Raw genomic sequence first — 25,729 nt, 5'->3', positions numbered from 1 at the left:
CATAGACATATGGATGGGAATGGGATAGTGCAGGATCGGTGTGGACATATCATAGACATATGGATGGGAATGGGATAGTGTAGGATCGGTGTGGGCATATCATAAACATATGGATGGGAACGGGATAGTGTAGGATCGGTGTGGGCATATCATAAACATATGGATGGGAACGGGTTAGTGTAGGATCGGTGTGGACATATCATAAACATATGGATGGGAATGGTATAGTGATTGATCAGTGTGGGCATATCATAAACATATGGATGGGAAGGGATAGTGTAGGATCGGTGTGGACATATCATAAACATATGGATGGGAATGGGATAGTGTCGGATCGGTGTGGACATATCATAAACATATGGATGGGATTGGGATAGTGTAGGATCGGTGTGGACATATCATCAACATATGGATGGAAATGGGATAGTGTAGGATCGGTGTGGACATATCATAAACATATGGATGGGAATGGGATAGTGTAGGATCGGTGTGGGCATATCATAAACATATGGATGGGAATGGTATAGTATAGGATCGGTGTGGACATATCATAAACATATGGATGGGAATGGGATAGTGCAGGATCGGTGTGGGCATATCATAAACATATGGATGGGAATGGTATAGTGTAGGATCAGTGTGGACATATCATAAATATATGGATGGGAATGGGATAGTGCAGGATCAGTGTGGAGATATCATAAACATATGGATGGGAATGGGATAGTGCAGGATCGGTGTGGACATATCATAAACATATGGATGGGAATGGGATAGTGTAGGATTGGTGTGGACATATCATAAACACATGGATGGGAATGGGACAGTGTAGGATCGGTGTGGACATATCATAAACATCTGGATGGGAATGGTATAGTGTAGGATCAGTGTGGACATATCATAAACATATGGATGGGAATGGGATAGTGTAGGATCGGTGTGGACATATCATAAACATCTGGATGGGAATGGTATAGTGTAGGATCGGTGTGGACATATCATAAACATATGGATGGGAATGGGATAGTGTTGGATCGGTGTGGACATATCATAAACATATGGATGGGAATGGGATAGTGGAGGATCAGTGTGGACATATCATAAACATATGGATGGGAATGGGATAGTGTAGGATCGGTGTGGACATATCATAAACACATGGATGGGAATGGGAGAGTGTAGGATTGGTGTGGACATATCATAAACATATGGATGGGAATGGGACAGTGCAGGATCGGAGTGGACATATCATAAACATATGGATGGGAATGGTATAGTGCAGGATCTGTGTGGACATATCATAAACATATGGATGGGATTGGGATAGTGTAGGATCGGTGTGGACATATCATAAATATATGGATGGGAATGATATAGTGTAGGATCGGTGCGGACATATCATAAACATATGGATGGTAATGGGATAGTGCAGGATCGGTGTGGACATATCATAAACATTTGGATGGGAATGGGATAGTGTAGGATCGGTGTGGACATATCATAAACATATGGATGGTAATGGGATAGTGCAGGATCGGTGTGGACATATCATAAACATATGGATGGGAATGGGATAGTGTTGGATCGGTGCGGACATATCATAAACATATGGATGGTAATGGGATAGTGTAGGATCGGTGTGGACATATCATAAACATATGGATGGGAATGGGATAGTGTAGGATCGGTGTGGGCATATCATAAACATATGGATGGGAATGGGATAGTGTAGGATCGGTGTGGACATATCATAAACATATGGATGGGAATGGGATAGTGTAGGATCGGTGTGGACATATCATAAACATATGGATGGGAATGGGATAGTGTAGGATCGGTGTGGACATATCATAAACATATGGATGGGAATGGGATAGTGTAGGATCGGTGTGGACATCTCATAAACACATGGATGGGAATGGTATAGTGTAGGATCGGTGTGGACATACCATAACCATATGGATGGGAATGGTATAGTGTAGGATCGGTGTGGACATATCATAAACATATGGATGGGAATGGTACAGTGATTGATCAGTGTGGGCATATCATAAACATATGGATGGGAAGGGATAGTGTAGGATCGGTGTTGACATATCATAAATATATGGATTGGAATAGGATAGTGTAGGATCGGTGTGGACATATCATAAACATATGGATGGGAATGGGATAGTGTAGGATCGGTGTGGGCATATCATAAACATATGGATGGGAACGGGATAGTGTAGGATCGGTGTGGACATATCAGAAACATATGGATGGGAATGGTATAGTGATTGATCAGTGTGGGCATATCATAAACATATGGATGGGAAGGGATAGTGTAGGATCGGTGTTGACATATCATAAATATATGGATGGGAATAGGATAGTGTAGGATCGGTGTGGACATATCATAAACATATGGATGGGAATGGGATAGTGTAGGATCGGTGTGGACATATCATAAACATATGGATGGGAACGGGATAGTGTAGGATCGGTGTGTACATATCATACACAAATGGATGGGAATGGGATAGTGTAGGATCGGTGTGGACATATCATAAACATATGGATGGGAATGGGATACTGTAGGATCGGTGTGGACATATCATAAACATATGGATGGGAATGGGATAATGCAGGATCGGTGTGGACATATCATAAACATATGGATGGGAATGGGATAGTGCTGGATCGGTGTGGGCATATCATAAACATATGGATGGGAATGGGATAGTGCAGGATCGGTGTGGACATATCATAAACATATGGATGGGAATGGGATAGTGTAGGATCGGTGCGGACATATCATAAACATATGGATGGTAATGGGATAGTGTAGGATCGGTGTGGACATATCATAAACATATGGATGGTAATGGGATAGTGTAGGATCGGTGTGGACATATCATAAACATATGGATGGGAATGATATAGTGTAGGATCGGTGCGGACATATCATAAACATATGGATGGTAATGGGATAGTGTAGGATCGGTGTGGACATATCATAAACATATGGATGGGAATGGGATAGTGCAGGATCGGTGTGGGCATATCATAAACATATGGATGGGAATGGGATCGTGTAGGATCGGTGTGGACATATCATAAACATATGGATGGGAATGGGATAGTGTAGGATCGGTGTGGACATATCATAAACATATGGATGGGAATGGGATAGTGTAGGATCGGTGTGGACATATCATACACATATGGATGGGAATGGGATAGTGTAGGATCGGTGTGGACATATCATAAACATATGGATGGGAATGGGATAGTGTAGGATCGGTGTGGACATATCATACACATATGGATGGGAATGGGATAGTGTAGGATCGGTGTGGACATATCATAAACATATGGATGGGAATGGGATAGTGTAGGATCGGTGTGGACATATCATAAATATATGGATGGGAATGGGATAGTGTAGGATCGGTGTGGACATATCATAAACATCTGGATGGGAATGGTATAGTGTAGGATCGGTGTGGGCATATCATAAACATATGGATGGGAAGGGATAGTGTAGGTTCGGTGTTGACATATCATAAATATATGGATGGGAATAGGATAGTGTAGGATCGGTGTGGACATATCATAAACATCTGGATGGGAATGGTATAGTGTAGGATCGGTGTGGACATATCATAAACATATGGATGGGAATGGGATAGTGTAGGATCGGTGCGGACCTATCATAAACATATGGATGGGAATGGGACATTGTAGGATCGGTGTGGGCATATCATAAACATCTGGATGGGAATGGTGTAGTGTAGGATCGGTGTGGGCATATCATAAATATATGGATGGGATTGGGATAGTTCAGGATCGGTGTGGACATATCATAAACATATGGGTGGCAATGGGATAGTGCAGGATCGGTGTGGGCATATCATAGACATATGGATGGGAATGGGATAGTGCAGGATCGGTGTGGACATATCATAGACATATGGATGGGAATGGGATAGTGTAGGATCGGTGTGGACATATCATAAACATATGGATGGGAATGGGACAGTGCAGGATCGGTGTGGACATATCATAAACATATGGATGGGAATGGGGCAGTGTAGGATCTGTGTGGACATATCATATACATATGGATGGGGATGGGATAGTGTAGGATCGGTGTGGTCATACCATAAACATATGGATGGGAATGGGATAGTGTAGGATCGGTGTGGACATATCATCAACATATGGATGGAAATGGGATAGTGTAGGATCGGTGTGGACATATCATAAACATATGGATGGGAATGGGATAGTGTAGGATCGGTGTGGGCATATCATAAACATATGGATGGGAATGGTATAGTATAGGATCGGTGTGGACATATCATAAACATATTGATGGGAATGGGATAGTGCAGGATCGGTGTGGGCATATCATAAACATATGGATGGGAATGGTATAGTGTAGGATCAGTGTGGACATATCATAAATATATGGATGGGAATGGGATAGTGCAGGATCAGTGTGGAGATATCATAAACATATGGATGGGAATGGGATAGTGCAGGATCGGTGTGGACATATCATAAACATATGGATGGGAATGGGATAGTGTAGGATTGGTGTGGACATATCATAAACACATGGATGGGAATGGGACAGTGTAGGATCGGTGTGGACATATCATAAACATCTGGATGGGAATGGTATAGTGTAGGATCAGTGAGGGCATATCATAAACATATGGATGGGAATGGGATAGTGTAGGATCGGTGTGGACATATCATAAACATCTGGATGGGAATGGTATAGTGTAGGATCGGTGTGGACATATCATAAACATATGGATGGGAATGGGATAGTGTTGGATCGGTGTGGACATATCATAAACATATGGATGGGAATGGGATAGTGGAGGATCAGTGTGGACATATCATAAACATATGGATGGGAATGGGATAGTGTAGGATCGGTGTGGACATATCATAAACACATGGATGGGAATGGGAGAGTGTAGGATTGGTGTGGACATATCATAAACATATGGATGGGAATGGGACAGTGCAGGATCGGAGTGGACATATCATAAACATATGGATGGGAATGGTATAGTGCAGGATCTGTGTGGACATATCATAAACATATGGATGGGAATGGGATAGTGTAGGATCGGTGTGGACATATCATAAATATATGGATGGGAATGATATAGTGTAGGATCGGTGCGGACATATCATAAACATATGGATGGTAATGGGATAGTGCAGGATCGGTGTAGACATATCATAAACATTTGGATGGGAATGGGATAGTGTAGGATCGGTGTGGACATATCATAAACATATGGATGGTAATGGGATAGTGCAGGATCGGTGTGGACATATCATAAACATATGGATGGGAATGGGATAGTGTTGGATCGGTGCGGACATATCATAAACATATGGATGGTAATGGGATAGTGTAGGATCGGTGTGGACATATCATAAACATATGGATGGGAATGGGATAGTGTAGGATCGGTGTGGGCATATCATAAACATATGGATGGGAATGGGATAGTGTAGGATCGGTGTGGACATATCATAAACATATGGATGGGAATGGGATAGTGTAGGATCGGTGTGGACATATCATAAACATATGGATGGGAATGGGATAGTGTAGGATCGGTGTGGACATATCATAAACATATGGATGGGAATGGGATAGTGTAGGATCGGTGTGGACATCTCATAAACACATGGATGGGAATGGTATAGTGTAGGATCGGTGTGGACATACCATAACCATATGGATGGGAATGGTATAGTGTAGGATCGGTGTGGACATATCATAAACATATGGATGGGAATGGTACAGTGATTGATCAGTGTGGGCATATCATAAACATATGGATGGGAAGGGATAGTGTAGGATCGGTGTTGACATATCATAAATATATGGATTGGAATAGGATAGTGTAGGATCGGTGTGGACATATCATAAACATATGGATGGGAATGGGATAGTGTAGGATCGGTGTGGGCATATCATAAACATATGGATGGGAACGGGATAGTGTAGGATCGGTGTGGACATATCATAAACATATGGATGGGAATGGTATAGTGATTGATCAGTGTGGGCATATCATAAACATATGGATGGGAAGGGATAGTGTAGGATCGGTGTTGACATATCATAAATATATGGATGGGAATAGGATAGTGTAGGATCGGTGTGGACATATCATAAACATATGGATGGGAATGGGATAGTGTAGGATCGGTGTGGACATATCATAAACATATGGATGGGAACGGGATAGTGTAGGATCGGTGTGTACATATCATACACAAATGGATGGGAATGGGATAGTGTAGGATCGGTGTGGACATATCATAAACATATGGATGGGAATGGGATACTGTAGGATCGGTGTGGACATATCATAAACATATGGATGGGAATGGGATAATGCAGGATCGGTGTGGACATATCATAAACATATGGATGGGAATGGGATAGTGCTGGATCGGTGTGGGCATATCATAAACATATGGATGGGAATGGGATAGTGCAGGATCGGTGTGGACATATCATAAACATATGGATGGGAATGGGATAGTGTAGGATCGGTGTGGACATATCATAAACATATGGATGGGAATGGTACAGTGATTGATCAGTGTGGGCATATCATAAACATATGGATGGGAAGGGATAGTGTAGGATCGGTGTTGACATATCATAAATATATGGATTGGAATAGGATAGTGTAGGATCGGTGTGGACATATCATAAACATATGGATGGGAATGGGATAGTGTAGGATCGGTGTGGGCATATCATAAACATATGGATGGGAACGGGATAGTGTAGGATCGGTGTGGACATATCATAAACATATGGATGGGAATGGTATAGTGATTGATCAGTGTGGGCATATCATAAACATATGGATGGGAAGGGATAGTGTAGGATCGGTGTTGACATATCATAAATATATGGATGGGAATAGGATAGTGTAGGATCGGTGTGGACATATCATAAACATATGGATGGGAATGGGATAGTGTAGGATCGGTGTGGACATATCATAAACATATGGATGGGAACGGGATAGTGTAGGATCGGTGTGTACATATCATACACAAATGGATGGGAATGGGATAGTGTAGGATCGGTGTGGACATATCATAAACATATGGATGGGAATGGGATACTGTAGGATCGGTGTGGACATATCATAAACATATGGATGGGAATGGGATAATGCAGGATCGGTGTGGACATATCATAAACATATGGATGGGAATGGGATAGTGCTGGATCGGTGTGGGCATATCATAAACATATGGATGGGAATGGGATAGTGCAGGATCGGTGTGGACATATCATAAACATATGGATGGGAATGGGATAGTGTAGGATCGGTGCGGACATATCATAAACATATGGATGGTAATGGGATAGTGTAGGATCGGTGTGGACATATCATAAACATATGGATGGTAATGGGATAGTGTAGGATCGGTGTGGACATATCATAAACATATGGATGGGAATGATATAGTGTAGGATCGGTGCGGACATATCATAAACATATGGATGGTAATGGGATAGTGTAGGATCGGTGTGGACATATCATAAACATATGGATGGGAATGGGATAGTGCAGGATCGGTGTGGGCATATCATAAACATATGGATGGGAATGGGATCGTGTAGGATCGGTGTGGACATATCATAAACATATGGATGGGAATGGGATAGTGTAGGATCGGTGTGGACATATCATAAACATATGGATGGGAATGGGATAGTGTAGGATCGGTGTGGACATATCATACACATATGGATGGGAATGGGATAGTGTAGGATCGGTGTGGACATATCATAAACATATGGATGGGAATGGGATAGTGTAGGATCGGTGTGGACATATCATACACATATGGATGGGAATGGGATAGTGTAGGATCGGTGTGGACATATCATAAACATATGGATGGGAATGGGATAGTGTAGGATCGGTGTGGACATATCATAAATATATGGATGGGAATGGGATAGTGTAGGATCGGTGTGGACATATCATAAACATCTGGATGGGAATGGTATAGTGTAGGATCGGTGTGGGCATATCATAAACATATGGATGGGAAGGGATAGTGTAGGTTCGGTGTTGACATATCATAAATATATGGATGGGAATAGGATAGTGTAGGATCGGTGTGGACATATCATAAACATCTGGATGGGAATGGTATAGTGTAGGATCGGTGTGGACATATCATAAACATATGGATGGGAATGGGATAGTGTAGGATCGGTGCGGACCTATCATAAACATATGGATGGGAATGGGACATTGTAGGATCGGTGTGGGCATATCATAAACATCTGGATGGGAATGGTGTAGTGTAGGATCGGTGTGGGCATATCATAAATATATGGATGGGATTGGGATAGTTCAGGATCGGTGTGGACATATCATAAACATATGGGTGGCAATGGGATAGTGCAGGATCGGTGTGGGCATATCATAGACATATGGATGGGAATGGGATAGTGCAGGATCGGTGTGGACATATCATAGACATATGGATGGGAATGGGATAGTGTAGGATCGGTGTGGACATATCATAAACATATGGATGGGAATGGGACAGTGCAGGATCGGTGTGGACATATCATAAACATATGGATGGGAATGGGGCAGTGTAGGATCTGTGTGGACATATCATATACATATGGATGGGGATGGGATAGTGTAGGATCGGTGTGGTCATACCATAAACATATGGATGGGAATGGGATAGTGTAGGATCGGTGTGGACATATCATCAACATATGGATGGAAATGGGATAGTGTAGGATCGGTGTGGACATATCATAAACATATGGATGGGAATGGGATAGTGTAGGATCGGTGTGGGCATATCATAAACATATGGATGGGAATGGGATAGTATAGGATCGGTGTGGACATATCATAAACATATGGATGGGAATGGGATAGTGCAGGATCGGTGTGGGCATATCATAAACATATGGATGGGAATGGTATAGTGTAGGATCAGTGTGGACATATCATAAATATATGGATGGGAATGGGATAGTGCAGGATCAGTGTGGAGATATCATAAACATATGGATGGGAATGGGATAGTGCAGGATCGGTGTGGACATATCATAAACATATGGATGGGAATGGGATAGTGTAGGATTGGTGTGGACATATCATAAACACATGGATGGGAATGGGACAGTGTAGGATCGGTGTGGACATATCATAAACATCTGGATGGGAATGGTATAGTGTAGGATCAGTGAGGGCATATCATAAACATATGGATGGGAATGGGATAGTGTAGGATCGGTGTGGACATATCATAAACATCTGGATGGGAATGGTATAGTGTAGGATCGGTGTGGACATATCATAAACATATGGATGGGAATGGGATAGTGTTGGATCGGTGTGGACATATCATAAACATATGGATGGGAATGGGATAGTGGAGGATCAGTGTGGACATATCATAAACATATGGATGGGAATGGGATAGTGTAGGATCGGTGTGGACATATCATAAACACATGGATGGGAATGGGAGAGTGTAGGATTGGTGTGGACATATCATAAACATATGGATGGGAATGGGACAGTGCAGGATCGGAGTGGACATATCATAAACATATGGATGGGAATGGTATAGTGCAGGATCTGTGTGGACATATCATAAACATATGGATGGGAATGGGATAGTGTAGGATCGGTGTGGACATATCATAAATATATGGATGGGAATGATATAGTGTAGGAACGGTGCGGACATATCATAAACATATGGATGGTAATGGGATAGTGCAGGATCGGTGTGGACATATCATAAACATTTGGATGGGAATGGGATAGTGTAGGATCGGTGTGGACATATCATAAACATATGGATGGTAATGGGATAGTGCAGGATCGGTGTGGACATATCATAAACATATGGATGGGAATGGGATAGTGTTGGATCGGTGCGGACATATCATAAACATATGGATGGTAATGGGATAGTGTAGGATCGGTGTGGACATATCATAAACATATGGATGGGAATGGGATAGTGTAGGATCGGTGTGGGCATATCATAAACATATGGATGGGAATGGGATAGTGTAGGATCGGTGTGGACATATCATAAACATATGGATGGGAATGGGATAGTGTAGGATCGGTGTGGACATATCATAAACATATGGATGGGAATGGGATAGTGTAGGATCGGTGTGGACATATCATAAACATATGGATGGGAATGGGATAGTGTAGGATCGGTGTGGACATCTCATAAACACATGGATGGGAATGGTATAGTGTAGGATCGGTGTGGACATACCATAACCATATGGATGGGAATGGTATAGTGTAGGATCGATGTGGACATATCATAAACATATGGATGGGAATGGTACAGTGATTGATCAGTGTGGGCATATCATAAACATATGGATGGGAAGGGATAGTGTAGGATCGGTGTTGACATATCATAAATATATGGATTGGAATAGGATAGTGTAGGATCGGTGTGGACATATCATAAACATATGGATGGGAATGGGATAGTGTAGGATCGGTGTGGGCATATCATAAACATATGGATGGGAACGGGATAGTGTAGGATCGGTGTGGACATATCATAAACATATGGATGGGAATGGTATAGTGATTGATCAGTGTGGGCATATCATAAACATATGGATGGGAAGGGATAGTGTAGGATCGGTGTTGACATATCATAAATATATGGATGGGAATAGGATAGTGTAGGATCGGTGTGGACATATCATAAACATATGGATGGGAATGGGATAGTGTAGGATCGGTGTGGACATATCATAAACATATGGATGGGAACGGGATAGTGTAGGATCGGTGTGTACATATCATACACAAATGGATGGGAATGGGATAGTGTAGGATCGGTGTGGACATATCATAAACATATGGATGGGAATGGGATACTGTAGGATCGGTGTGGACATATCATAAACATATGGATGGGAATGGGATAATGCAGGATCGGTGTGGACATATCATAAACATATGGATGGGAATGGGATAGTGCTGGATCGGTGTGGGCATATCATAAACATATGGATGGGAATCGGATAGTGCAGGATCGGTGTGGACATATCATAAACATATGGATGGGAATGGGATAGTGTAGGATCGGTGCGGACATATCATAAACATATGGATGGTAATGGGATAGTGTAGGATCGGTGTGGACATATCATAAACATATGGATGGTAATGGGATAGTGTAGGATCGGTGTGGACATATCATAAACATATGGATGGGAATGATATAGTGTAGGATCGGTGCGGACATATCATAAACATATGGATGGTAATGGGATAGTGTAGGTTCGGTGTGGACATATCATAAACATATGGATGGGAATGGGATAGTGCAGGATCGGTGTGGGCATATCATAAACATATGGATGGGAATGGGATCGTGTAGGATCGGTGTGGACATATCATAAACATATGGATGGGAATGGGACAGTGCAGGATCGGTGTGGACATATCATAAACATATGGATGGGAATGGGATAGTGTAGGATCGGTGTGGACATATCATACACATATGGATGGGAATGGGATAGTGTAGGATCGGTGTGGACATATCATAAACATATGGATGGGAATGGGATAGTGTAGGATCGGTGTGGACATATCATACACATATGGATGGGAATGGGATAGTGTAGGATCGGTGTGGACATATCATAAACATATGGATGGGAATGGGATAGTGTAGGATCGGTGTGGACATATCATAAATATATGGATGGGAATGGGATAGTGTAGGATCGGTGTGGACATATCATAAACATCTGGATGGGAATGGTATAGTGTAGGATCGGTGTGGGCATATCATAAACATATGGATGGGAAGGGATAGTGTAGGTTCGGTGTTGACATATCATAAATATATGGATGGGAATAGGATAGTGTAGGATCGGTGTGGACATATCATAAACATCTGGATGGGAATGGTATAGTGTAGGATCGGTGTGGACATATCATAAACATATGGATGGGAATGGGATAGTGTAGGATCGGTGCGGACCTATCATAAACATATGGATGGGAATGGGACATTGTAGGATCGGTGTGGGCATATCATAAACATCTGGATGGGAATGGTGTAGTGTAGGATCGGTGTGGGCATATCATAAATATATGGATGGGATTGGGATAGTTCAGGATCGGTGTGGACACATCATAAACATATGGGTGGCAATGGGATAGTGCAGGATCGGTGTGGGCATATCATAGACATATGGATGGGAATGGGATAGTGCAGGATCGGTGTGGACATATCATAGACATATGGATGGGAATGGGATAGTGTAGGATCGGTGTGGACATATCATAAACATATGGATGGGAATGGGACAGTGCAGGATCGGTGTGGACATATCATAAACATATGGATGGGAATGGGGCAGTGTAGGATCTGTGTGGACATATCATATACATATGGATGGGGATGGGATAGTGTAGGATCGGTGTGGTCATACCATAAACATATGGATGGGAATGGGATAGTGTAGGATCGGTGTGGACATATCATAAACATATGGATGGTAATGGTATAGTGTAGGATCGGTGTGGACATATCATAAATATATGGATGGGAATGGGATAGTGTAGGATCGGTGTGGACATATCATAAACATATGGATGGGAATGGGATAGTGTAGGATCGGTGCGGACATATCATAAACATATGGATGGGAACGGGATAGTGTAGGATCGGTGTGGGCATATCATAAACATATGGATGGGAATGGGACAGTGTAGGATCGGTGTGGACATATCATAAACATATGGATGGGAATGGTATAGTGCAGGATCGGTGTGGACATATCATAAACATATGGATGGGAATGGGATAGTGTATGATCGGTGTGGACATATTATTAATATATGGATGGGAATGGTATAGTGCAGGATCGGTGTGGACATATCATAAACATATGGATGGGAACGGGATAGTGCAGGATTGGTGTGGACATATCATAAACATATGGATGGGAATAGGATAGTGTAGGATCGGTGTGGACATATCATAAACATATGGATGGGAATGGGATAGTGTAGGATCGGTGAGGACATATCATAAACATATGGATGTGAATGGGATAGTGTAGGATCGGTGTGGACATATCATAAACATATGGATGGGAATGAGACATTGCAGGATCGGCGTGGACATATTATAAACATATGGATGGGAATGGGATAGTGTAGGATCGGTGTGGACATATCATAAACATATGGATGGGAATGAGACATTGCAGGATCGGTGTGGACATATCATAAACATATGGATGGGAATGGGACAGTGTAGGATCTGTGTGGACATATCATAAACATATGGATGGGAATGGGACAGTGTAGGATCGGTGCAGACATATCATATACATATGGGTGGGAATGGGATAGTGTAGGATCGGTGTGGACATATCAAAAACATATGGATGGGAATGGGATAGTGTAGGATCGGTGTGGGCATATCATAAACATATGGATGGGAATGGGACAGTGTAGGATCGGTGTGGGAACATCATAAACATATGGATGGGAATGGGATAGTGTCGGATCGGTGTGGACATATCATAAACATATGGATGGGAATGGGATAGTGTAGGATCGGTGTGGACATATCATAAACATATGGATGGGAATGGGATAGTGTAGGATCGGTGCGGACATATCATAAACATATGGATGGTAATGGGATAGTGTAGGATCGGTGTTGACATATCATAAACATATGGATGGGAATGGGATAGTGTAGGATCAGTGTGGACATATCATAAACATACGGATGGGAATGGGATAGTGTAGGATCGGTGCGGACATATCATAAACATATGGATGGGAATGGGATAGTGTAGGATCGGTGTGGACATATCATACACATATGGATGGGAATGGGATAGTGCAGGATCGGTGTGGACATATCATAAACATATGGATGGGGATGGGATAATGTAGGATCGGTGTGGACATATCATAAACATATGGATGGGAATGGGACAGTGTAGGATCGGTGTGGACATATCATAAACATACGGATGGGAATGGGATAGTGTAGGATCGGTGCTAACATATCATAAACATATGGATGGGAATGGGATAGTGTAGGATCGGTGTGCACATATCATAAACATATGGATGGGAATAGGATAGTGTAGGATCGGTGTGGGCATATCATAAACATATGGATGGGAATGGGATAGTGTAGGATCGGTGTGGAAATAACATAAACATATGGATGGCAATGGGATAGTGCTGGATCGGTGTGGACATATCATAAACATATGGATGGGAATGGGATGGTGTCTGATCGGTGTGGACATACCATAAACATATGGATGGGAATGGGATAGTGTAGGATCGGTGTGGACATATCATAAACATATGGATGGGAATGAGACATTGCACGATCGGTGTGGACTTATCATAGACATATGGATGGGAATGGGATAGTGTAGGATCAGTGTGGACATATCATAAACATACGGATGGGAATGGGATAGTGTAGGATCGGTGCGGACATATCATAAACATATGGATGGGAATGGGATAGTGTAGGATCGGTGTGCACATATCATAAACATATGGATGGGAATAGGATAGTGTAGGATCGGTGTGGACATATCATAAACATATGGATGGGAATGGGATAGTGTAGGATCGGTGTGGACATGTCATAAACATATGGATGGGAATGGGATAGTGTAGGATCGGTGTGGACATATCATACACATATGGATGGGAATGGGATAGTGTAGGATCGGTGTGGACATATCATAAACATATGGATGGGAATGGTATAGTGATTGATCAGTGTGGGCATATCATAAACATATGAATGGGAAGGGATAGTGTAGGATCGGTGTTGACATATCATAAATATATGGATGGGAATAGGATAGTGAAGGATCGGTGTGGACATATCATAAACATATGGATGGGAATGGGATAGTGTAGGATCGGTGTGGACATATCATACACATATGGATGGGAATGGGATAGTGTAGGATCGGTGTGGACTTATCATAAACATATGGATGGGAATGGGACAGTGTAGGATCGGTGTGGACATATCATAAACATATGGATGTGAATGGGATAGTGTAGGATCGGTGTGGACATATCATAAACATATGGATGGGAATGGGATAGTGCTGGATCGGTGTGGACATATCATAAACATATGGATGGGAATGGGATGGTGTCGGATCGGTGTGGATATATCATAAACATATGGATGTGAATGGGATAGTTTAGGATCGGTGTGGACATATCATAAACATATGGATGGGAATGAGACATTGCAGGATCGGTGTGGACTTATCATAGACATATGGATGGGAATGAGACAGTGTAGGATCGGTGTGGACATATCATAACCATATGGATGGGAATGGGATAGTGTAGGATCGGTGTGGACATATCATAAACATATGGATGGGAATAGGATAGTGTAGGATCGGTGTGGGCATATAATAAACATATGGATGGGAATGGGATAGTGTAGGATCGGTGCGGACATATCATAAACATATGGATGGGAATGAGATAGTGTAGGATCGGTGAGGACATATCATAAACATATGGATGGGAATGGGATAGTGTAGGATCGGTGTGGGCATATCATAAACATATGGATGGGAATGGTATAGTGTCGGATCGGTGTGGACATATCATAAACATATGGATGGGAATGGGATAGTGTAGGATCGGTGTAGACATACCATAAACATATGGATGGGAATGGGATAGTGTAGGATCGGTGTGGACATATCATAAACATATGGATGGGAATGGGATAGTGTAGGATCGGTGTGGACATACCATAAACATATGGATGGGAATGGGATAGTGTAGGATCGGTGTGGACATATCATAAACATATGGATGGGAATGGGATAGTGTAGGATCTGTGTGGAAGGGTGAGGGAGATAGGGAGGGAGGGATTGGAACAGGAGGGTGAGGGAGATAGGGAGGGAGGGATTGGAACAGGAGGGTGAGGGAGATAGGGAGGGAGGGATTGGAACAGGAGGGTGAGGGAGATAGGGAGGGCGGGATTGGAACAGGAGGGTGAGGGAGATAGGGAGGGAGGGATTGGAACAGGAGGGTGAGGGAGATAGGGAGGGAGGGATTGGAACAGGAGGGTGAGGGTTGTCGGAGGGGACGGAGAGAGGGAGGGAGGGATATTTACCGGCCAGGATGAAACATGCAGCTGACAGTTTCATCAGGACATCTGGTTGCCTGTTCAATGCCATCATTATTGAGAGGGAGCCCAGGATCATCAGACACAAACTCAACAGTGTCAGGACAGCAATAATAATGAAGAGATCTGTGAGAGAGAGAGAGAGAGAGAGGGGACTGAGAGACACCAGTCAGTGTACAGATATCTCCCTGAGAGAGAGGGGACTGAGAGACACCAGTCAGTGTACAGATATCTCCCTGAGAGAGAGAGGGGACTGAGAGACACCAGTCAGTGTACAGATATCTCCCTGAGAGAGAGAGAGAGGGGACTGAGAGACACCAGTCAGTGTACAGATATCTCCCTGAGAGAGAGGGGGGACTGAGAGACACCAGTCAGTGTACAGATATCTCCCTGAGAGAGAGAGGGGACTGAGAGACACCAGTCAGTGTACAGATATCTCCCTGAGAGTGGGGGGACTGAGAGACACCAGTCAGTGTACAGATACCTCCCTGAGAGAGAGGGGACTGAGGGACACCAGTCAGTGTACAGATATCTCCCTGAGAGAGAGAGGGGACTGAGAGACACCAGTCAGTGTACAGATATCTCCCTGAGAGAGAGAGGGGGACTGAGAGACACCAGTCAGTGTACAGATATCTCCCTGAGAGAGAGAGGGGACTGAGAGACACCAGTCAGTGTACAGATATCTCCCTGAGAGAGAGAGAGAGGGGACTGAGAGACACCAGTCAGTGTACAGATATCTTCCTGAGAGAGAGAGAGAGGGGACTGAGAGACACCAGTCAGTGTACAGATATCTCCCTGAGAGAGAGAGAGGGGGGACTGAGAGACACCAGTCAGTGTACAGATATCTCCCTGAGAGAGAGGGGGGACTGAGAGACAACAGTCAGTGTACAGATATCTCCCTGAGAGAGAGGGGGGACTGAGAGACACCAGTTAGTGTACAGATATCTCCCTGAGAGAGAGAGAGGGGACTGAGAGACACCAGTCAGTGTACAGATATCTCCCTGAGAGAGAGGGGGGACTGAGAGACACCAGTCAGTGTACAGATATCTCCCTGAGAGAGAGAGAGAGGGGGGACTGAGAGACACCAGTCAGTGTACAGATATCTCCCTGAGAGAGGGGGGACTGAGAGACACCAGTCAGTGTACAGATATCTCCCTGAGAGAGAGAGGGGACTGAGAGACACCAGTCAGTGTACAGATATCTCCCTGAGAGAGGGGGGACTGAGAGACACCAGTCAGTGTACAGATATCTCCCTGAGAGAGGGGGGGGGCACTGAGAGACACCAGTCAGTGTACAGATATCTCCCTGAGAGAGAGAGAGGGGACTGAGAGACACCAGTCAGTGTACAGATATCTCCCTGAGAGAGGGGGGACTGAGAGACACCAGTCAGTGTACAGATATCTCCCTGAGAGAGAGAGAGGGGACTGAGAGACACCAGTCAGTGTACAGATATCTCCCTGAGAGAGAGGGGGGACTGAGAGACACCAGTCAGTGTACAGATATCTCCGTGAGAGAGGGGGGACTGAGAGACACCAGTCAGTGTACAGATATCTCCCTGAGAGAGAGGGGACTGAGAGACACCAGTCAGTGTACAGATATCTCCCTGAGAGAGAGAGCGGACTGAGAGACACCAGTCAGTGTACAGATATCTCCCTGAGAGAGAGGAGACTGAGAGACACCAGTCAGTGTACAGATATCTCCCTGAGAGAGAGGAGACAGAGAGACACCAGTCAGTGTACAGATATCTCCCTGAGAGAGAGAGAGGGGACTGAGAGACACCAGTCAGTGTACAGATATCTCCCTGAGAGAGAGAGAGAGGGGACTGAGAGACACCAGTCAGTGTACAGATATCTCCGTGAGAGAGGGGGGACTGAGAGACACCAGTCAGTGTACAGATATCTCCCTGAGAGAGAGGGGACTGAGAGACACCAGTCAGTGTACAGATATCTCCCTGAGAGAGAGAGCGGACTGAGAGACACCAGTCAGTGTACAGATATCTCCCTGAGAGAGAGGAGACTGAGAGACACCAGTCAGTGTACAGATATCTCCCTGAGAGAGAGGAGACAGAGAGACACCAGTCAGTGTACAGGTATCTCCCTGAGAGAGAGAGAGGGGACTGAGAGACACCAGTCAGTGTACAGATATCTCCCTGAGAGAGAGAGAGAGGGGACTGAGAGACACCAGTCAGTGTACAGATATCTCCCTGAGAGAGAGAGAGAAGGGACTGAGAGACACCAGTCAGTGTACAGATATCTCCCTGAGAGAGAGAGGGGACTGAGAGACCCCAGTCAGTGTACAGATATCTCCCTGAGAGAGAGAGAGGGGACTGAGAGACACCAGTCAGTGTACAGATATCTCCCTGAGAGAGAGAGAGAGGGGGGACTGAGAGACACCAGTCAGTGTACAGATATCTCCCTGAGAGAGAGGGGACTGAGAGACACCAGTCAGTGTACAGATATCTCCCTGAGAGAGAGAGAGGGGACTGAGAGACACCAGTCAGTGTACAGATATCTCCCTGAGAGAGAGAGAGAGGGGGGACTGAGAGACACCAGTCAGTGTACAGATATCTCCCTGAGAGAGAGGGGACTGAGAGACACCAGTCAGTGTACAGATATCTCCCTGAGAGAGAGGGGGGGGACTGAGAGACACCAGTCAGTGTACAGATATCTCCCTGAGTGAGAGAGAGGGGACTGAGAGACACCAGTCAGTGTACAGATATCTCCCTGAGAGAGAGAGAGGGGACTGAGAGACACCAGTCAGTGTACAGATATCTCCCTGAGAGAGAGGGGGGACTGAGAGACACCAGTCAGTGTACAGATATCTCCCTGAGAGAGAGAGGGGACTGAGAGACACCAGTCAGTGTACAGATATCTCCCTGAGAGAGAGGGGGGACTGAGAGACACCAGTCAGTGTACAGATATCTCCCTGAGAGAGAGGGGGGGGACTGAGAGACACCAGTCAGTGTACAGATATCTCCCTGAGAGAGAGAGAGGGGACTGAGAGACACCAGTCAGTGTACAGATATCTCCCTGAGAGAGAGGGGGGACTGAGAGACACCAGTCCGTGTACAGATATCTCCGTGAGAGAGGGGGGACTGAGAGACACCAGTCAGTGTACAGATATCTCCCTGAGAGAGAGGGGACTGAGAGACACCAGTCATTGTAAAGATATCTCCCTGAGAGAGAGAGAGAGGGGACTGAGAGACACCAGTCAGTGTACAGATATCTCCCTGAGAGAGAGAGAGAGGGGACTGAGAGACACCAGTCAGTGTACAGATATCTCCCTGAGAGAGAGGGGGGACTGAGAGACACCAGTCATTGTACAGATATCTCCCTGAGAGAGAGAGAGGGGGGACTGAGAGACACCAGTCAGTGTACAGATATCTCCCTGAGAGAGAGAGAGGGGACTGAGAGACACCAGTCAGTGTACAGATATCTCCCTGAGAGAGAGAGGACTGAGAGACACCAGTCAGTGTACAGATATCACCCTGAGAGAGAGGGGGGACTGAGAGACACAGTCATTGTACAGATATCTCCCTGAGAGAGAGAGAGGGGGGACTGAGAGACACCAGTCAGTGTACAGATATCTCCCTGAGAGAGAGAGAGAGGGGACTGAGAGACACCAGTCAGTGTACAGATATCTCCCTGAGAGAGAGGGGACTGAGAGACACCAGTCAGTGTACAGATATCTCCCTGAGAGAGAGAGGGGACTGAGAGACACCAGTCAGTGTACAGATATCTCCCTGAGAGAGAGAGAGGGGACTGAGAGACACCAATCAGTGTACAGATATCTCCCTGAGAGAGGGGGGACTGAGAGACACCAGTCAGTGTACAGATATCTCCCTGAGAGAGAGAGAGGGGACTGAGAGTCACCAGTCAGTGTACAGATATCTCCCTGAGAGAGAGAGAGGGGACTGAGAGACACCAGTCAGTGTACAGATATCTCCCTGAGAGAGGGGGGACTGAGAGACACCAGTCAGTGCACAGATATCTCCCTGAGAGAGAGAGAGGGACTGAGAGACACCAGTCAGTGTACAGATATCTCCCTGAGAGAGAGAGAGGGGACTGAGAGACACCAGTCAGTGTACAGATATCTCCCTGAGAGAGAGGGAGGACTGAGAGACACCAGTCAGTGTACAGATATCTCCCTGAGAGAGGGGGGGGGGACTGAGAGACACCAGTCAGTGTACAGATATCTCCCTGAGAGAGAGGGGGGGGACTGAGAGACACCAGTCAGTGTACAGATATCTCCCTGAGAGAGAGGGGACTGAGAGACACCAGTCAGTGTACAGATATCTCCCTGAGAGAGAGAGAGGGGACTGAGAGACACCAGTCAGTGTACAGATATCTCCCTGAGAGAGGGGGGACTGAGAGACACCAGTCAGTGTACAGATATCTCCCTGAGAGAGAGAGAGGGGACTGAGAGACACCAGTCAGTGTACAGATATCTCCCTGAGAGAGAGAGGGGACTGAGAGACCCCAGTCAGTGTACAGATATCTCCCTGAGAGAGAGAGAGGGGACTGAGAGACACCAGTCAGTGTACAGATATCTCCCTGAGAGAGAGAGAGAGGGGGGACTGAGAGACACCAGTCAGTGTACAGATATCTCCCTGAGAGAGAGGGGACTGAGAGACACCAGTCAGTGTACAGATATCTCCCTGAGAGAGAGAGAGGGGACTGAGAGACACCAGTCAGTGTACAGATATCTCCCTGAGAGAGAGAGAGAGGGGGGACTGAGAGACACCAGTCAGTGTACAGATATCTCCCTGAGAGAGAGGGGACTGAGAGACACCAGTCAGTGTACAGATATCTCCCTGAGAGAGAGGGGGGGGACTGAGAGACACCAGTCAGTGTACAGATATCTCCCTGAGTGAGAGAGAGGGGACTGAGAGACACCAGTCAGTGTACAGATATCTCCCTGAGAGAGAGGGGGGACTGAGAGACACCAGTCAGTGTACAGATATCTCCCTGAGAGAGAGGGGGGGGACTGAGAGACACCAGTCAGTGTACAGATATCTCCCTGAGAGAGAGAGAGGGGACTGAGAGACACCAGTCAGTGTACAGATATCTCCCTGAGAGAGAGGGGGGACTGAGAGACACCAGTCCGTGTACAGATATCTCCGTGAGAGAGGGGGGACTGAGAGACACCAGTCAGTGTACAGATATCTCCCTGAGAGAGAGGGGACTGAGAGACACCAGTCATTGTAAAGATATCTCCCTGAGAGAGAGAGAGAGGGGACTGAGAGACACCAGTCAGTGTACAGATATCTCCCTGAGAGAGAGAGAGAGGGGACTGAGAGACACCAGTCAGTGTACAGATATCTCCCTGAGAGAAAGGGGGGACTGAGAGACACCAGTCATTGTACAGATATCTCCCTGAGAGAGAGAGAGGGGGGACTGAGAGACACCAGTCAGTGTACAGATATCTCCCTGAGAGAGAGAGAGGGGACTGAGAGACACCAGTCAGTGTACAGATATCTCCCTGAGAGAGAGAGGACTGAGAGACACCAGTCAGTGTACAGATATCACCCTGAGAGAGAGGGGGGACTGAGAGACACAGTCATTGTACAGATATCTCCCTGAGAGAGAGAGAGGGGGGACTGAGAGACACCAGTCAGTGTACAGATATCTCCCTGAGAGAGAGAGAGGGGACTGAGAGACACCAGTCAGTGTACAGATATCTCCCTGAGAGAGAGGGGACTGAGAGACACCAGTCAGTGTACAGATATCTCCCTGAGAGAGAGAGGGGACTGAGAGACACCAGTCAGTGTACAGATATCTCCCTGAGAGAGAGAGAGGGGACTGAGAGACACCAATCAGTGTACAGATATCTCCCTGAGAGAGAGAGAGGGGACTGAGAGACACCAGTCAGTGTACAGATATCTCCCTGAGAGAGAGAGAGGGGACTGAGAGACACCAGTCAGTGTACAGATATCTCCCTGAGAGAGAGAGGGGACTGAGAGACACCAGTCAGTGTACAGATATCTCCCTGAGAGAGAGAGGGGACTGAGAGACACCAGTCAGTGTACAGATATCTCCCTGAGAGAGAGAGAGGGGACTGAGAGACACCAGTCAGTGTACAGATATCTCCCTGAGAGAGGGGGGGGACTGAGAGACACCAGTCAGTGTACAGATATCTCCCTGAGAGAGAGAGAGGGGACTGAGAGACACCAGTCAGTGTACAGATATCTCCCTGAGAGAGAGGGGGGACTGAGAGACACCAGTCAGTGTACAGATATCTCCGTGAGAGAGGGGGGACTGAGAGACACCAGTCAGTGTACAGATATCTCCCTGAGAGAGAGGGGACTGAGAGACACCAGTCAGTGTACAGATATCTCCCTGAGAGAGAGAGGGGACTGAGAGACACCAGTCAGTGTACAGATATCTCCCTGAGAGAGAGGGGGGACTGAGAGACACCAGTTAGTGTACAGATATCTCCCTGAGAGAGAGAGAGGGGACTGAGAGTCACCAGTCAGTGTACAGATATCTCCCTGAGAGAGAGAGAGGGGACTGAGAGACACCAGTCAGTGTACAGATATCTCCCTGAGAGAGAGGGAGGACTGAGAGACACCAGTCAGTGTACAGATATCTCCCTGAGAGATGGGGGGGGGGACTGAGAGACACCAGTCAGTGTACAGATATCTCCCTGAGAGAGAGGGGGGGGACTGAGAGACACCAGTCAGTGTACAGATATCTCCCTGAGAGAGAGAGAGGGGACTGAGAGACACCAGTCAGTGTACAGATATCTCCCTGAGAGAGGGGGGACTGAGAGACACCAGTCAGTGTACAGATATCTCCCTGAGAGAGAGAGAGGGGACTGAGAGACACCAGTCAGTGTACAGGTATCTCCCTGAGAGAGAGGGGGGACTGAGAGACACCAGTCAGTGTACAGATATCTCCGTGAGAGAGGGGGGACTGAGAGACACCAGTCAGTGTACAGATATCTCCCTGAGAGAGAGGGGACATGAGACACCAGTCAGTGTACAGATATCTCCCTGAGAGAGAGAGGGGACTGAGAGACACCGGTCAGTGTACAGATATCTCCCTGAGAGAGTGGAGACTGAGAGACACCAGTCAGTGTACAGATATCTCCCTGAGAGAGAGGAGACAGAGAGACACCAGTCAGTGTACAGATATCTCCCTGAGAGAGAGAGAGGGGGGACTGAGAGACACCAGTCAGTGTACAGGTATCTCCCTGAGAGAGAGAGAGGGGACTGAGAGACACCAGTCAGTGTACAGATATCTCCCTGAGAGAGAGAGAGAGGGGACTGAGAGACTCCAGTCAGTGTACAGATATCTCCCTGAGAGAGAGAGAGAAGGGACTGAGAGACACCAGTCAGTGTACAGATATCTCCCTGAGAGAGAGAGGGGACTGAGAGACCCCAGTCAGTGTACAGATATCTCCCTGAGAGAGAGGGGACTGAGAGACACCAGTCAGTGTACAGATATCTCCCTGAGGGAGAGAGAGGGGACTGAGAGACACCAGTCAGTGTACAGATATCTCCCTGAGAGAGAGAGAGGGGACTGAGAGACACCAGTCAGTGTACAGATATCTCCCTGAGAGAGAGAGAGAGAGAGTACTGAGAGACCCCAGTCAGTGTACAGATATCTCCCTGAGAGAGAGAGAGGGGGGACTGAGAGACACCAGTCAGTGAACACATATCTCCCTGAGGGAGAGAGAGGGGACTGAGAGACACCAGTCAGTGTACAGATATCTCCCTCAGAGAGAGAGAGGGGACTGAGAGACACCAGTCAGTGTACAGATATCTCCCTGAGAGAGAGAGAGAGAGAGTACTGAGAGACCCCAGTCAGTGTACAGATATCTCCCTGAGAGAGAGAGAGGGGACTGAGAGACACCAGTCAGTGTACAGATATCTCCCTGAGAGAGAGAGAGGTGACTGAGAGACACCAGTCAGTGTACAGATATCTCCCTGAGAGAGAGGGGGGACTGAGAGACACCAGTCAGTGTACAGATATCTCCCTGAGAGAGAGGGGACTGAGAGACACCAGTCAGTGTACAGATATCTCACTGAGAGAGAGAGGGGACTGTGAGACACCAGTCAGTGTACAGATATCTCCCTGTGAGAGAGAGGGGGAGGGGACTGAGAGACACCAGTCAGTGTACAGATATCACCCTGAGAGAGAGAGAGGGGACTGAGAGACACCAGTCAGTGTACAGATATCTCACTGAGAGAGAGAGAGGGGACTGAGAGACACCAGTCAGTGTACAGATATCTCCCTGAGAGAGAGAGAGGGGACTGAGAGACACCAGTCAGTGTACAGATATCTCACTGAGAGAGAGAGAGGGGACTGAGAGACACCAGTCAGTGTACAGATATCTCCCTGAGAGAGAGAGAGAGGGGACTGAGAGACACCAGTCAGTGTACAGATATCTCCCTGAGAGAGAGAGAGGGGACTGGGAGACACCAGTCAGTGTACAGATATCTCCCTGAGAGAGAGGGGACTGAGAGACACCAGTCAGTGTACAGATATCTCCCTGAGAGAGAGAGAGGGGACTGAGAGACACCAGTCAGTGTACAGATATCTCCCTGAGAGAGAGGGGACTGAGAGACACCAGTCAGTGTACAGATATCTCCCTGAGAGAGAGGGGACTGAGAGACACCAGTCAGTGTACAGATATCTCCCTGAGAGAGAGAGGGGGGACTGAGAGACACCAGTCAGTGTACAGATATCTCCCTGAGAGAGAGGGGACTGAGAGACACCAGTCAGTGTACAGATATCTCCCTGAGAGAGAGGGGGGACCGAGAGACACCAGTCAGTGTACAGATATCTCACTGAGAGAGAGGGGGGACTGAGAGACACCAGTCAGTGTACAGATATCTCCCTGAGAGAGAGAGGGGACTGAGAGACACCAGTCAGTGTACGTTGATCATTGAAGAGCTCACCTTTTTCCACTGTCCTCCCCATGATGGTTGTACTTTCTCCTGTCGTGTAGAATTTGAAATACGAACACGTGGCCACTGCAATGAAAAGTGAGAGACGTGTGTTCGTCAGCAGCTTCTCCACTTTGTGCCCAATTATACACCGTGTGTGAAGAGGACCTTCAGCCCAACAAATCCACACCGACCCCTCCGAAGAGTATCCCACCCACGCTCATGACCCCCGCCCCTATCGCTCTACCCCTCTTGGTGAGCACGTCCCTGGGCACTACGGGTAATGTAGCACGGTCAATCCCCCACCCTAACCTACACATCCCTGGGCACTATGGATAATTTAGCACGGTCAATCCCCCACCCTAACCCGCACATCCCTGGGCACTATGGGTAATTTAGCACGGTCAATCCCCACCCTAACCTACACATCCCTGGGCACTATGGGTAATTTAGCACGGTCAATCCCCACCCTAACCAGCACATCCCTGGGCACTATGGGTAATTTAGCACGGTCAATCCCCACCCTAACCAGCACATCCCTGGGCACTATGGGTAATTTAGCACGGTCAA

At 46.3% G+C, this 25,729-nt stretch overlaps 1 long non-coding RNA gene across 1 annotated transcript in view; it reads right to left on the bottom strand.

The window, feature by feature from the left end:
* Window positions 1-25,248, bottom strand: part of LOC140473546 (uncharacterized) — an 81,030-nt gene extending 55,782 nt beyond the window's left edge. The window contains exons 1-2 of the long non-coding RNA XR_011958412.1: window positions 25,172-25,248; window positions 16,255-16,392 (exon numbers count right to left, since the gene is read on the bottom strand). This is a non-coding gene — a long non-coding RNA (uncharacterized lncRNA). The remainder of the gene's footprint in view (window positions 1-16,254; window positions 16,393-25,171) is intronic.
* Between the last annotated feature and the right edge of the window lie 481 nt (window positions 25,249-25,729).

This window comes from Chiloscyllium punctatum, unplaced genomic scaffold (genome assembly GCF_047496795.1).
Source record: "Chiloscyllium punctatum isolate Juve2018m unplaced genomic scaffold, sChiPun1.3 scaffold_638, whole genome shotgun sequence".
Lineage (NCBI taxonomy): Eukaryota > Metazoa > Chordata > Chondrichthyes > Orectolobiformes > Hemiscylliidae > Chiloscyllium > Chiloscyllium punctatum.
Note: the sequence above shows the minus strand (reverse complement) of the source record. Positions and strands in the feature narration are given on the sequence as shown.